The sequence below is a fragment of the Amphiprion ocellaris genome, chromosome 24, assembly GCF_022539595.1.
Source record: "Amphiprion ocellaris isolate individual 3 ecotype Okinawa chromosome 24, ASM2253959v1, whole genome shotgun sequence".
NCBI classification, from domain to species: domain Eukaryota; kingdom Metazoa; phylum Chordata; class Actinopteri; family Pomacentridae; genus Amphiprion; species Amphiprion ocellaris.
The window spans coordinates 12,907,991-12,923,421 of NC_072789.1; the positions used below are offsets into that span (position 1 = coordinate 12,907,991).

At 40.4% G+C, this 15,431-nt stretch overlaps 1 long non-coding RNA gene across 1 annotated transcript in view; it reads left to right on the plus strand.

Moving 5' to 3' along the window:
• The first annotated feature begins 2,658 nt into the window (after positions 1–2,658).
• Positions 2,659–15,431, plus strand: part of LOC118469986 (uncharacterized) — a 66,886-nt gene continuing 54,113 nt past the window's right edge. Inside the window, exons 1-2 of the long non-coding RNA XR_008600878.1 lie at positions 2,659–2,920; positions 8,138–8,222. This is a non-coding gene — a long non-coding RNA (uncharacterized LOC118469986). The remainder of the gene's footprint in view (positions 2,921–8,137; positions 8,223–15,431) is intronic.

Here is a 15,431-nt window from a genome sequence, read left to right on the forward strand (position 1 = left end):
TGAGCCTGCAAAAATTACTGAATGAGTGATTACGAAATCAGCAGTGGAAACATTAAACTCGGTCAGAGTTTCCTGAGCTCCACTATGAGGTAATGTAACAGTGACCACCATCGAGGGGAATAAAGATACAGACATGAGATACTGATACTGGGTGAACATTTCATTATAATCCTCTGCATTGTAATGGGCTCTGCTTTAGTCTGGTACAGTTGTGAGATAAAAGCAGACTACTGCACAAAGATACAGCTTTAATAGCTTTTAATTTTTTTTTGAAGTCGACGGAGCTCGTTTTTCCAGAGGACAGAGTGCTATTTTCATCAAGGTCACCGCTAAACCTCCATTACTCGCTATAAACGGTAACTGTGTTGCATCTAAATCTAGCCTCCCTTCCTTGAAACAGCGCAGTGCTTTAATGATAATAAAAAGACGAGAAGCTTCACTCAAAGGAGGAATTAGAACAATTCTGAATAGCATAGGAGCCACGGTGTTCCTTAACATAGCTGCCCCCTCTTCAGCGCTCATTTGAAGTCGGCAGATAACGTTTCTCAGAAGGGAGTGAAGCGGCGGGCTGCCTGTTGGATCCTGGCTGCAAGGGCCTCTGTTAACAAGGGGAACAAACTTCAACTTCATCTCCCACAGGGGCTCAAAGGAAGCCTTGCACATCAAACACTGCGTCTCATTTGGATGAGGAGATGCAGAGAGGGGAGATATTGGTCGCTCTGGGGGGTGACGGAGGCGGAGGCTGGGAATGAGTGGAACAATCGGAGAGAAAAGAAAAGACGCCCGGCAGTCCGCTACAGGTGATTACTTAGACAAACAACAGGAGCGACGGACCACACACAATGTGTTTTAGTCGACTGAACGCAGCCGGGAAGCCACACGCCACGAGGAAAGATAGCGCAGTAAGCCTTCAGGTGATATTTCTCCTCTAATCTCTCCGTTTGCAGAGACTCCCATGACACTCTGCGTTGACAGCACCTTAATCCCAACTATGAGAGAAAGTTTGGGAAAAAATCTCGCCACCATTGTTGAAGTTTTTCTCTCTCTCAGCCCTCACAAGTATGCATGCACTCCTCACACATGCCTGCACACACATACAGGCTAATTTCTGAAACTTTGCCAACATGTGAAGACATGGAGCTTCACCAGACTCTTCCAGCAGAGAGCTTTTTGGCAGGTACAGCCCTCCTCTTCCTTAATCTGCTTTATTCCAGGCTCTCCCAGTAGAGGTCCGGCTCTCTGCTGGTTTGACAGGAGAGGAGATGAGAGGAGGCAGGGATGTGTGAGTAAACTCCATGCGGACTGACTAATATTCATTCCAGAGTGATCATACAATACAGCCGCAGTGGCAGAAAACAGAGTTGCACTTTTCTCTTGTTAATCTTTGTTGAACTTCTGACGCTGCCTTGCAGTGATGTAATGTTTCACCACAGTGGAGTGTTACATCACTCACTGAGCACACAGTCTTCATAGGATCTCAGTTGGGTGGAGTTTCTCTCTGGAGGAGCTTAAAAAAAAATGTAATTAAACAACAGAAAATTCGATTTTTAAAGTATTTGTTTCTCATCTGTCCAAAAGTTTGGGGTCACCCAGATAATTTAATGTTTTCCATGGAAACTCACACTTTCATTCATGTGCTAACATAACTGCACAAGGGTTTTCTAATCATCAATTAGCCTTTCAACACCATTAGCTAACATAATGTAGCATTAGAACACAGGAGTGATGGTTGCTGGAAATGTTCCTCTGTACCCCTATGGAGATATTCCATTCAAGATTTCCAGCTAATATAGTCATTTATCACATTAACAATGTCTGGACTGTATTTCTGATTCATTTCATGTTATCTTCATTGAATAAAAACTGCTTTTCTTTCAAAAATAAGGGCATTTGTAAGTGACTTTTGAACAGTAGTGTATGCTGGATAGGACTTTCCTTCTTCTCTCTATGTTTTGCCACACTGCACCATTCCTTGGAGCTTATTAATTAGCTTAAAATCAGCATTTTTATTTATATTGCATTTTACACCAGTCTTCTCAGGGCACCTCACGTCATATGGTTAAGATCTTGCAAAATTATAGAGAAAAACCCACCAAACTAGGTTTTCCTTTCCCAGCAGAACCAGGCTTGGGATGGCTAAACCAGTCGGGGACAGAAGAGGAAAGCAATGAATATTTACCTCACCTGTTATGATGACTTTATCTGTAATGAGCAATGAATCAGTGAGGAAGTGTGACGATGGTGCAGGTGGGAAATAGTGTGACCATCATGTGATTGTTGCTAGTATTGACAAATAGAACATATATTTATGTCAGAAAAATATCTGTTTGTACATGTGTTTATTGATTATAAATAAATTCAGACTGAAGCTACTAGAGGAAGCATCACGTGTCCTGAGGATTTGTCTCATATCCCCTTCATCAGGCTGTGACAATATACTACTAATAAAGGACTATCTTATCTATCTTATCTTAAGCAGGACTGGCTTTTGTGTTTGTTATGGCCACTGGTGATTGTGTGCTGTATTGCTTCTGTGGTGGATTTTTGATTTATTTTTTGGCCTCTGTATAGGGATATGGCCTGTGTAGGCCCAGACGTGGCTGGTTTGAGAGCCTCTCCAGAACCCCAGCTGCCAGTCATCTCGGCTAACGAGCCTGGAGCTGAAGACCTGCACTCCAGCCTTTGTTCTCCCCGCCTCCCGACCCGTCTGATTGGGCCACCGCCCATTTCCAAACCAGCCAGCCACAGCTATCATTCACACCTGGAGTATCAATCCACAACCAAACTCTCAGTCAGGGCAGCTGGGATTTAATGTGACCAGTTTGTTGGAAATTAGAGCTTCTGTTGGCAGCTACTGTTTCAGTGAGGAGTTACCGGTCTTGGTGAAGACTGTGGCTCCTGTTAGCAGCTGAATAATCTGGTGAGAAGCTACTTGTGCATTCTGTGTGTCCTGTAGTCACAGCGGGGTGGTGATTTGTGTGGTAGGTCTTGTTGTGTTTTGAGGCACCAGTTTTATTAAGTCAAATATGTGCCCTTGACACTCACTTGTATTAGTTTCTGTTGTTTGTTGTGGGTGTTGCTACTGTGTTTAGGTTTGCCTAAGGAGTTTAATTAGGTTAAGAACTCTGTGAGACTTTGTTTGTTTTTTTTTTGGTTCTCTATTTGGTTCGTTTTATTTGGAATAAAAGTGAGTTTTCATGGAAAACATTAAATAGTCTGGGTGACCCCAAACTTTTGAACGGTAGTGTCGGTCATTAAAAATGATCAGTAATAATTGATATCAACAGAAATAAAACTTTTCTGCTGTATGAACTGTAGCTACTGCACACCTTGATCAGTAAAGAGTTTCATGACTAAAATGCCTTTTATTTTGAGAAAAGGCACTAATACCACCATGCTAATGAGAGATGCTAACTTAGTGTGCTAATCGTCCAAATCTCCACAGAGTAGTGTGAAGAGAAGCTGCCCCTGTTCTGAGTGTAAAACCTTCCTCATCATCCTGCCACGATAAAGGCACCCTCCATCTTTTATTATTGCAATTCCAAGGAAACCATTTGCCTCCTGTGCCACTTTATATTCTGAGCAGAAAATCCATCCATAAGTGTTTAGAAGAGTGAGCATAAAAGCTTTGCACATTAACTGGTGGTAGGGAGCAGCAAAATACCATCAAGATATATACTTTACAGGTTATTACTCGGAGATGGATATTGTTTTGGCACCTCATATATTTAAACACTGGCTGGTGAGGTAAAGCAGTGGGATGAGGGATGGATGCAAATATTTAAAGCAGATGGATGCAGATAGCAGAACAAGTGCCTCGACATTTGCAAGAAGAGTTGAAAAGGTGAGCAAACTTGGAAGCGTTTCAATGCACCGACTTCTGCAGCAGGTTCCAGCACACTTCCATATTTCTATCAGCGAGTCGGGCAAAGAAGCATCACTTAGCATTTCTATGAAAGCCATTACGTGCCCACATCATCATTCATTTACAGCTGAATATCCCATAACATGACTTCCCTGCATTCACGTCTGTCAAACTCAATATAACCTTATTAAGTGGCGCAAAGACGAGCGACTGGGCGGTGAATTTTTTAACATCTTCAAGAACTTGCTGATTTATTCTTTATAAATTCCAGATGAGGTCATGGCACCCGCTGGAGCTCTTCAAATTGGCTCATATTGGAAACACTGCGCTGCGACAACAGGGGAGCAGAAGTGGGAACATAAATTGCAGAGGACTGAAAAAGAAGCAGCCGCAACCTCTATTTTTCTTATTAAAAGCAACTAAACATCAAGCGATAGAACTGCCCTCGTGTTGTCTCTTCCTTTGTCCCAACAAGCCGGCTCTGGAGGGAACCGAGACACAATCCCGATGACAAATGAGAGCTTTATGGCTGCTCGCACCGCGGGCTCCCTGTTCAAGGACACACGGGGAGGATTTTCCAAGGGAATAGGCCTAAATTACTTCAGGTTGTAACTCTTTCAAAGTGATGCAGTGCCTTAAAAAGAGAAACACATGAGAGGTGTTCAGCTCAGGTGAGAAAAGGCCTTTTGATGTTCAGCATAGACACTGATAAAAGACATTAGGACGGAAATCTTGAAGAATTCACGTATGCTGGTCACTGATTCAGGTCACTTTGATTATAAAGCCCAGAGCTACAGGAAACGTAATTGAGTCTGTGCAAATACATCTGAGCAGCTAGAAGAATCTTTAAAGCCAGACGACAGTGCTCACACTATAGAGGACTTTCACTTGGAATGAATTCCTTTGCTTGGATGGATTTTTTTTTTTTTTTTTTTTTTTTTTTTGCCAGGAAATGACTCATTTATGTATTTAAATCATTTAGCGTATTATTTTTGATGTTAAAAGCAACACCTGATTACGCTCTTGCATAGTTCTTAAATCTTTTGAGAATATTTAACCCCCAGTTTTAGGATTCTTCTCTTTTCTCAAGTTCAAATAAAGTGTGCATTGCTTTAAAAAAAAAAAAAAAAAAAAAAAACGCCTGCCGCTAGGAGTTTAAAGAAAATATTCACCCTCGGATAATCTTACACAATTACATGTCATCAATTAGTGATGCTCTGTGTATTATTTTACAATGAAATGTTGTAATTGCTTTGCAGAAACAGCTGCGCTGGAAATATAGTGATATGGCTTTTATCTACATTTGGCAATGGGAATAATGAGAATAATGGAACAACAGCACCGAGCATGAAATTGATCCAGAAAAGCATAATAGCTGCACTGTTGAACAGTGTTAGTGTTTTGGGGGACTATTTAGTCTGTGATAACAGCAAATATATTTACAGAATGCAAAAGAAATGACACCCCTTTGTAATATTACAAATCATTGAAATGTCAAATTATTCCAGACGGTAACACGTCTGAATTATTTAAGTTGATAAGTAGAGTATTTCCTCTCCTGAATTAGCAAAAGCAAATACAGAAGGAACTACAGGCCTCAAAGTAGAACTCAAATTGAGCTCACCTATGATTTCCAATTAACCTGATTTCATAAACATGGTTATAAAGTGAGCTGCGAGCACCGCTCTACTGTTCAACTCAGAGGCGATGCAATTATTGATACAATTTTGAATAATTTGACATAAAAGTGATATTTCACTCACATCTGCACACTGTATTCATGTCACGGCATTCTACCATCAGGGATATAATGTTCAAAATTTCAATGTAAAGTGCAATTTTCATCTTTTTGTGGGTAGGGTCTACTTTTTATGCAAGAGCGTCCAGCCTAACTACTTCCTGTATGAACAGGAAGTGAGTTTTCTTGGGAATATTGTTCAGGTCAGTTTATAATGTGACACCTGGATGTTGGTTTTACCTTTGACTTTGTAGCTCACTAGCTAAAAAGAAGGTAATGGCTAATGGGCTACATATACAGACAAACAAACACTCACATTCACGCCTACGGACAAATTAGAATTACCAATTAACCTCAGCATGTTTTTGGACTGTGGGAGGAAGCCAGAGGACCTGGAGAAAACCCACACATGCACAGGGAGAACATGCAAACTCCATGCAGAAAGATTCCAGGCTCTTCTAGGAACAACTAAATTATTCACATACATTAACCAAAAATCTTAACTCTTTATATAACCTCCTTTGGCCCTGATACCAGCTTGCATGTACTTTTCCACAGTCTCTTTTATGGCCACTGGTGACTGTGTGCTGTATTGCTTCTGTGAAGGATTTTTGGACCTTTGCATAGGGAGATGGACTGTGTAGGCCCAGCCATGGCTGGTTTGAGAGCCTCTCCAGAACCCCAGCTGTCATTCATCTCAGCTAACGAGTCTGGAGCTGAAGACTTGCACTCCAGCCTTTGTTCTCCCCGCCTCCCGACCCGTCTGATTGGGCCACCACCCAGTTCCCTCCACCTTCATCCAACCAGCTGCAGCTACCATCACACCTGGAGAGTATAATTCCTCAATCAAACTGTCAGGGCGGCTGGAATTTAACATGGTGCCTCTTAAGTTTTATTTTGTTTTGTGTGTGTTCTGTGGGTTGCATAGCCACTGAGGGGTGGCTACTCAGAAATTAGAGCTTCTGTTAGCGGCTGCTACTTTGGTGAGGAGTTACCACAGACTGTGGGAGTTATCAGTTTTGGTGAAGACTGTGGCTCCTGTTAGCAGTTGGCTAGTCTGGTGAGAAGCTACTCATGTCCTGTGTGTGTCCTGTGTGTGTCCTATAGCCACTGGGGGGTGGTGATTTACATGTTGTGACTTGTTACAAATGTGTGTTTTGAGGCACCAGTTTTATTTAGTTCATTATGTGCACTTGACACTTATTTGTATTGTATTTAGTGTTTTTGTTTAGCTAGTTTAAGAACTTTAACCTTTGTTTGGCTTTATTTGGTTCTTGGTTTTAACAACACCCACCAGCCCTGTTTTCCTTTGTTTGACCACTTTTGTGTTACTTCTGTCACTGAGCAATAAACTTGTTTACAAAACAATCACATCTGATTGTTTTTGTTACAAACCAGCTGACTCCAGCAGTTGGGTCTAACACTTTTGTTATTGAGTTCCAAATAGATTCTAGCTGTTCCCAGAGATTTGCTTTGCATAGTGGTGGATTGACCATTACAGAAACACACAAAGATATTTTGGTAATCAGCAATGTTTAATGTTGCTCTAATAAATTTCTTAAGCATTGTAAATACACTAACGTTTCAAAGTTTGGGGTCACCCAGAGAATTTCATGTTTTCCATGAAAACTCACACTTTTATTCATGTGCTAACATAACTGAACAAGGGTTTTCTAATCAGCATTTAGCCTTGCAACGTGACTAAATTAATGCGGCGGGGGTGGAGCTTTTCTTTCAAAAATAAGGACATTTCTAAATGACCTCAACTTTTGAACGGTTGTGTATGTATACACACACACTACTGTTCAGTTGATACAATTATTTATACAATTCTGAATAATTTGACATTTGTGATATCGAACTCACTTTTGCACACTGTATTCATGTCACAGAATTCTATCAAAAATACAGTGTAATGTCCATTGTTTTCCAAAAGTGCAATGTAAGGTGCAATTTTATGTCTTTCTGTGCACAAGGCTCCATCCCAACAACTTTGTGTGTCAACAGGAGACACTTCAACTTTAAGAAACAGCATTTCTTTTCAAATACTGTCCCAAAGGGACTTCAAAGAACAGATGTTTGGTTATATCAGGTCAGTTTGTCTTGTAGATATTAGTTTTACCTTTGGCCTTGTAGCTCTCCAGCTAATGAAACACTAACGGCACAACTGCAGCCAGTTCAGTTTGTCCTCACTATAAACTGATATAACAGAAACTTGGCATCAAACTTTCTAAATCTGAAAGTCAGTAAGGTTTACTCGGCTCTAAATTCCTCTAAAGTCCTTCCAGAGTTATTTGAAAGTGAATTAACCACAAAAGCTTGATTAAAGACAGCTAACGTTAGCTAATCACCGTAATTCATTGCTTTTAGGATTAATGAGCTGGCGCACGTCGCTCTCTGCTGAGAACCATGTACCTCGAAAAAGAAAAACTGCCTTGATTTAAAGCTTGCCGACAGTCTTTCTGAGATAATCCCGTGTGCTCAAATTTGATAAAAGGAAAGATATTTTTAACGTATTTCATATTTTCTTCCAGGAAAAGCCTTGCCGGAGAAAGAACCAGACATGAGTCAACTTTTCATCTCTGTTAACCACCAACATGCTGCATTCAGGGACACGAGGTATGACTCCGCACACTGTGTCACTGTATGACTTACATCATGTAACAGCTGGCATCCTTTGTAGGGTGGGAGAGGTGTCTTGCCACATATTTCACAGCTAATTAGTCGACTCAGACCTTAATAATCTTTGGGAAATGCATCGCAATTAGAACTAATAGAACCTTTGCTGTCTGTTTATTTAACTCTATGCATTGCATTCGTTAATTCAAAGCTCTCTGGGGTGAGCTTTGTATTTTTGGGGATGACACAGTGAGTCAGTCAGTGTTGCTATAGATATCCATGCTGCCCAGAAGATGAATGACTTTTTCCGGATTTTTCATGTGCTGCCACCATCAGCGTGACATTTGTGGTTTTGAGTGAATGTCATGACAGCCGGATTGATTGGCTTGCCGTGACATTTCTTACAGACATTCAGGGTATTCAGGTTCCCTCCATGATGCCTTGTAATTGCCTCAGTCGGTAATTACTGGCATCATCTTGTCAAATGTTTAATTTGCCCAGTATTTTGGTTTATGACCAGCAAAATGGCATTCCCATCAGTCTCAGCTGTAATTTGCGTTTAATGTAATCTGCAACAACCAGGGCTGGAAATGGACGTCAGGGTGGAAGTAGTTTAAGGTTGCAAAATTAAATTCCATTTTTAAATGTTTTTTATATGTGGCCCAACAGTGATTAAAAAATGTTGTACTCTGAACTAGGTTTGATTAGTTGCAGTGGTGTGTCCAACTTTTTTTATTTAGGTTCATCGAAAACTTTTCACCGTACAAGTTGTCACTGAATAATACATGTTAAATCTCGCTGGGTTTTTTTTAATTTTGTTTTTCGTCATTTCCCATGCAGATAAGTAATTTCTGAGCACGTTTAATTATTGTGAACAGGAGTTCTTTTCAGTTTTTCTTGTATATAGGCCAGTTGAACATTATGTCAGTGTGATTTTTAAGAAAATCTCATGCTGATATACCTTGGTTTCTTAATTTAAGCTCATGGATTGTCTGACGTGCATTAGCTAATAGTGGTACAGTTCACCTTTTGGGTGGCCACTGTTTAAAGTGGTTAAAGAGAAAAGATGCTGTAGTTAATTTTAGTGAAAAAGTCCATCTATAATAAACCACAACCAGAGTGTACAAGGGGTTCTTGGTTTATGACGTCCTTGACCTATGGCATTTTGTCGTTATGTTGTAACTGGTTATGTGGAACAAGTTGGGGAGCAGAGTATATGAATACGTAGTCACGCTGCGCTATGAGACGGCTTTATTTACATTCGCCGGTTGTACGCCACCTTGGATTGTGTAACATTCACTAACTTTTTGCCCTTCATTATGGCTCCCAAGCATGATCAAGTAGATCAAGTTGTAAAAACAGAGCAACATATTCTGCTATCTTCTTGTAAAATGACTCATGCATGCATAAAGTCATTGGTATTCATGAGTTTTCTGAAGAACTGATCGATATCGTGATGCACGTAACTGCTTTGTTTACTTTTTTGCCAGAGTTCCAACTTACGGTGAAAATCGACTTAGGTCGGGCCATAGGGACAGAACTCCGACATAAGTCGAGGACCCCCTGTATTTATGATTACAGTATTGAAATTCTGTCCATGTGCAATAATAATTTATGAAACTACAGTAGCTTATGGTACAACATAGCTTGTTTTCATTGATATTAAACTGCCAGTTGCCATATTTTGGTAGTTTTTTTTACTGATTAACGACCAGGTCAAGTTTTGTAATGCATCCGTACATATAAAAATGCCACGGCCACACATATCCTGCAAATATTTAGAATTTAGTAAACATTTACAGTCTAATAGTATTCAGCTTAGCTGAGCTCAAGGCTTTTACCGAAGCTGATAAACTGTAAATATATGGGCAATGGTTGACCTGTCATTTACCTTTCTTTAGATGCTCAATGTTGAGGATAATTTCTAATTGTAACGAATTATTGAAGTTTCCATCGTGTTGTGTTGAGTTAAAAGTGCTCACCCTCTAAATCCTGCTGTTGTCTAAACTAAGCCTTTATTTGTCACGAATACATTTTTACAGTACTGTGAAATTTTGTTTTTCGTACATCCCAATCGGGGTGGGAGCGCAGGGTCAGCCATAGTACAAGACCCCTGGAGCAGGAAGGGTTAAGGGCCTTGCTCAAGGGCCCGACAGTGGCCGCATTGGGGTTTGAACTTCTGTAGTCCATTGTGCAAACTTAACCATTGTGCCACCACTGCCCCCTGTATGATGCAGCAGCTATTTCATAAACTTCATCTCCTGTTAAGGCTTTTGGTATTTGTGTGTCACTTCCATCATCTAAAAGGACAAACTGTAGTGCTAATTGTTAAATGTTAGCATGCTTAAACCTGAGGCACAAACATGGGAGACTTGCAGCTTAGCATGTTGGTGTTAGCATTCAGCTCAAAGAGCATTGTGTTCTGTATGGACTTTGTATGTTACAGCTTGTGAGTTACATGTTCAGTTGTGCAGCTCCTTCAATTTTCTATTCGTCAGCTTTTATTCTTCATTTTAAAAAAAATTCTCTCTTTTTATTGAATCTCCCTGTCTCTAATATCAGTTTCGAAGCTTTCCCATCACATTCCAACATTACCAGTTAACTCGATGGCTTTCACAAACTGCTGAGGGATTGTAAGTTTAATGTAACAGACCCAAGTGTGGGCGATTTAAATCGCAGGCCTTGGGGCACACAAAAGAAGCTCTCTGCTCAAGCCTGTCAATTTACATTTATGTTTTATACTTTTTGTTGATCTTCCCATCAGAAGTGACGGCACGAGTACGGGTTTAGTGTTTTGCTCGCGAACACTTGACGGCGAGACGATGTTGGGGGAATTGACATGTGAGTTTCCAATTATGATGCTATCTCCTGCAGAGCTAAGCCATCCTGCTAAGCACACACTTTGGCCACATATCAGCAGAGCATGTGTTACTGTGTCCCTTAAAGCCAGTATAGATTATTACCATTTGCAGCAAGCACCATGCATAACTGAGCAGAGCCTAAGGATAAAATTCCCTGCCAATAATTGAGTGCATGGCGGGGTAAATGTCAAACTATTTGCAAGCCATTCGTGAGCTGCGGTATTCTTCTCTATTAGCCTAATGTGCCAGAGTTACTCCTCTCGGCTTTGTGCAAATTCATATTGGATTTTTATTAAAACTCAAACCAACAGTAATAGATGTGCCTCTGGGGTAGCTTTAAAAATCAATTTGCTAAACAGCACAAAATTACCCCCATAATTGTCTCCTTGGACCACATTACCCGTCGAAGGTGATTCTCATTTGAATGTGAGTAAACTTTGCCTCATCGACCAAGACATTCCCTCACTTTTGAGTCCACAGCCATGTGTTACCTCATTACTGTAACAACCCAAACAGACAAACGGGATCCTGTGCACGCCGCTGACAGGAAACTCAGAACGCAGATCCTGCCTGTCAAATGGCCCTCCGGCGATTCCTGCTGCTAATGAAGTGAAATATTCTGGCATCTGAATCCGAAATAGAGCTGTATATTTGGACACATGAATATGAATACAATCAGCTAGACTTGGCTCATTAATGAGGCAGGGAGAGCAACCAGCAGACAGGATTAATTAATTACAGAGTGACATTTATGGATAATAACCTTCTGGTGGATATCACGGCTAATGAATATGCATAAGACTATCAAAAGGGAAGCATCCAGCCAAGATGAAATATCTATATTCAGATCCATGATCGGGTTACTGCCTCGTCGTCTGAATCAGCAACATATTGTGATTTCAGAGCATGTGATGTTTTCAATGTTTTTTTTCTTTTTCTTTTTTTTTGACAACTTGCCATTAGGACTGAGCTGAGACTGCTGCAGCACTGGGAAAAAAATCTGAAAAAATGAACGGCTACAGAGTTGAGTTTTTGTGACGCGAACATGGCTTGTGAATATTCTGGTGTCGGTATGGACAAAAAGGAGCCTCCAGCTGATACAAAATGCAGCAGCCACAGTTCTGACAGGAACCAGCAAGAGATCATATTTCTCCTGTATTGGCATCTCTTCATTTGCTCCCTGTAAAATCCAGAAGAGAATTTAAAATCCTGCTTCTAACACACACTACCATTCAAAAGTTTTGGGGTCACCCAGACAGTTTCATGTTTTCCATGACAACTTACACTTTTATTCATGTGCTAACATAATTGCACAAGGGTTTTCTAATCACCAATTATCCTTTCAACACCATTAGCTAACACAATGTAGCATTAGAACACAGGAGTGATGGTTGCTGGAAATGTTCCTCTGTACCCCTATGGAGATATTCCATTAAAAATCAACTGTTTCCAGCTAGAATAGTCATTTACCACATTACCAATGTCCACACTGTATTTCTGATTGATTTAATGTTATCTTCATTGAAAAAACATGCTTTTTTTTTCAAAAACAAGGACATTTCTAAGTGACCCCAAACTTTTGAACAGTAGCGTATAAAACTCTTAATGACTAAGCTCCGTCGTAACTTGAAGACCTTATTCTGTGATATCATCCTAACAGAGCCCTTCGCTCTCAGACTGCAGGTTTACTTGTGGTTCCCAGAGTTTCCAGAAGCAGAATGGGAGGCAGAGCCTTCAGTTGTCAGCTCCTCTGTTGTAGAATCATCTCCCAGTTTGGGTTCAGGAGGCAGACACCCTCTCTGCTTAAAACTTTCTTCTTTCATAAAGTTTATAGTTAGACCTGCTTGGGATCACCTGAGCTGTCCTTTTAGTTATGCTGCTATAGGTTTAGATTACCGGAGTATTCCAGTGATGCACTGGGCTCCTCTCCTCTACTTTCTCTATACTTTTATAGATCACAATTACATATCACTAATGGTACGTTTCCACAGGATCCGTCAGTTTCACACATCCCATTCATTGTCTGTGAAACGCACCACATTGCATGCTGGTTCCGATGAACGGAGGTCCGTCGCATCGCAAAACTTTCATCAAATGTCGGAACTAGCCGTCGAACTAAAACAAGGACAGATTCAGCAACTGTACAGGTTATTTCTATTTGTTGAAAGTTGTTAAAATTTTAAGATTACATTAAGATTATTACCTCTGCACCGTGGTAAATAGGCTTAAGTGGTTACATTCAAATTAACCCTTTAAAAACATTTTATCATTGTAGTTGTGTCGGCTATGTTGTCCAGTTGTGGTACTGAGACTGAAATCATTGTAAAAGCATGTCACTTGAGAACAGAGAATGAATAGACGCCTTTACTGTAATTAGTCTCTTTTCTTGCTGCTAGGCAACAAAGGGCTGAAATTATTTAATGGTCGATGAAGTTAGAGGTGCATAATTGCAGGGGGAGGGGAAAAGCTATGCTCAACTTTTAGTAACTTTTAAATACTGGTTTAATCAGTTTAACGACATTAAAGGTGGAGTTCACTGCAAGAGCCAGAGAACAACGCTTCCACTAATGCATTTCTGCCAGTGTACAGAACATAATTAACCATCGCAGAGAGGCAACACCTTGTCAGTGCAGCAGATGGTAGATAAGAACACGGAGATAGTCATTAGGAGCAAGGGGTTACTGTTGTTTTCATTACATGCAAGACGTCTTTCTTGCATTGGTCTTAACCGGATTTCCAGGCGGAACATTAATAGGATACCCCACTAGGTCAAACTAATTAAGTGGTCATAATCAATATTATTATACAATGTGACTGTTGCAGAATGTGCAGCCCAAGATTACTGTATGAGAACCATCATCCTACTGAAGGTCAGGTTAATTAACGTCCCTGATTCATCATAGATGGCTCTTTTACCATAATGTCCAGACTAAAGCTGACGGGACGCTAAATTTAAAACTCAAGAGAAGGGACCGAATGGTTTCTGTGTCCACAGCAATGACCTTCCGCAAATGATGATTGATACTGCTCCCCTTATCTCATTGTCTCCTTCCTCTGCTGTATCAATCACTTACAAGCAATAATACGAAAAGATGTTCAGTGTTCTTTTTTGTTGGATGGAGGTTAAACAGAGAAATATGCATCAAAGTGTCCAAAAAGCCAAACACGATATGAGACAAAGATATTTCTGGTCAGCTGCAGAAAAATGAATGCATGACTTGACTTATTTAACTTTGGAACGGTTCGGCAGAGATTTTTATGGTGCCAAAATGAAGTGTTACTTTTTATTTGCCAGTAAAACTTTCTAGTCCTGATGGTGAGCAGGGAGTAGGAGACAATGTAACACCTAGAACGCCAACTATATATGAAGAGATAAAGGAGTAAAATCAGTTTCAGTCCGCCTCAGCTGTGTGGAGCTGGAGATTGGATCATCTCTTCAAAGAAAAAAAGCCTCCAGTTCTTTGAGAGATGAAGGAATTTCAAAATCGGCTCAACCCCCTGCGCTCCACAACATCCTGTGAAGGTTCAGTGATATTTTGATGTGAGGATCACGGGCGGCTTTTCACTTTATCCTGCCGTTCATGAAGCCCCACTTCTTTCAGTTCCTACAGATGTCCAGATGTAGGAAGAAGGATGAGGAATGGCTCCTGTAGCAGCTTATCTGTCTTCATATTAGTTTTGTAGCATGTAATAATTCCCCAGCTTGCGAAATAAATTTCCGAAAGCCACATATATGCTTTAACATGAACAGGTTTTTTGTTCCCCTTTCGATCTGATTTTATCTTCTCAGACAGTACACAGTTCAATTACGTTAAAGCTATGAAAAACAATCCATTATTTGCTGCTATGATATGCTAAATTGGTCTGCGAAGCATTTAAAAAAAAAAAAAAGGAATCTTTGCATCCAAACTAGTGTTAAGACGGTGGTGTGTACCGAGGCTCCACAATCTTCAAAAGACGACCAAAAACTTTCATTTTCTACATCCACGTCAGAAAATGTATTGTAGATCATCTGTAGTATGAGGTTGTTCCACCAGATGTTCACACTAATCAGGCTTCATAGTGCAGCCTTCTGGTGTTATATGGATGTGTACATACATATTGGGAAACTTTTGGCATTGGGATAGTTGGTTACAGGGTGTGGCCATATAGAAAAATTCTTCCTTAGTCCCTGTGTTTAAATGTGACCTTTACGGTATGGTTTCAGTACTTCAGCAGATAATTGTAATGGACTTCATGAGTGCACTCACTTTCAGCTTAGTTCCATTCAAATGCAAATGTGTTTTATGTTTCTAATGCATCTACATTCAGACTGAATTACCTTTTGTTACAGTTCTGTCAGCTTTTT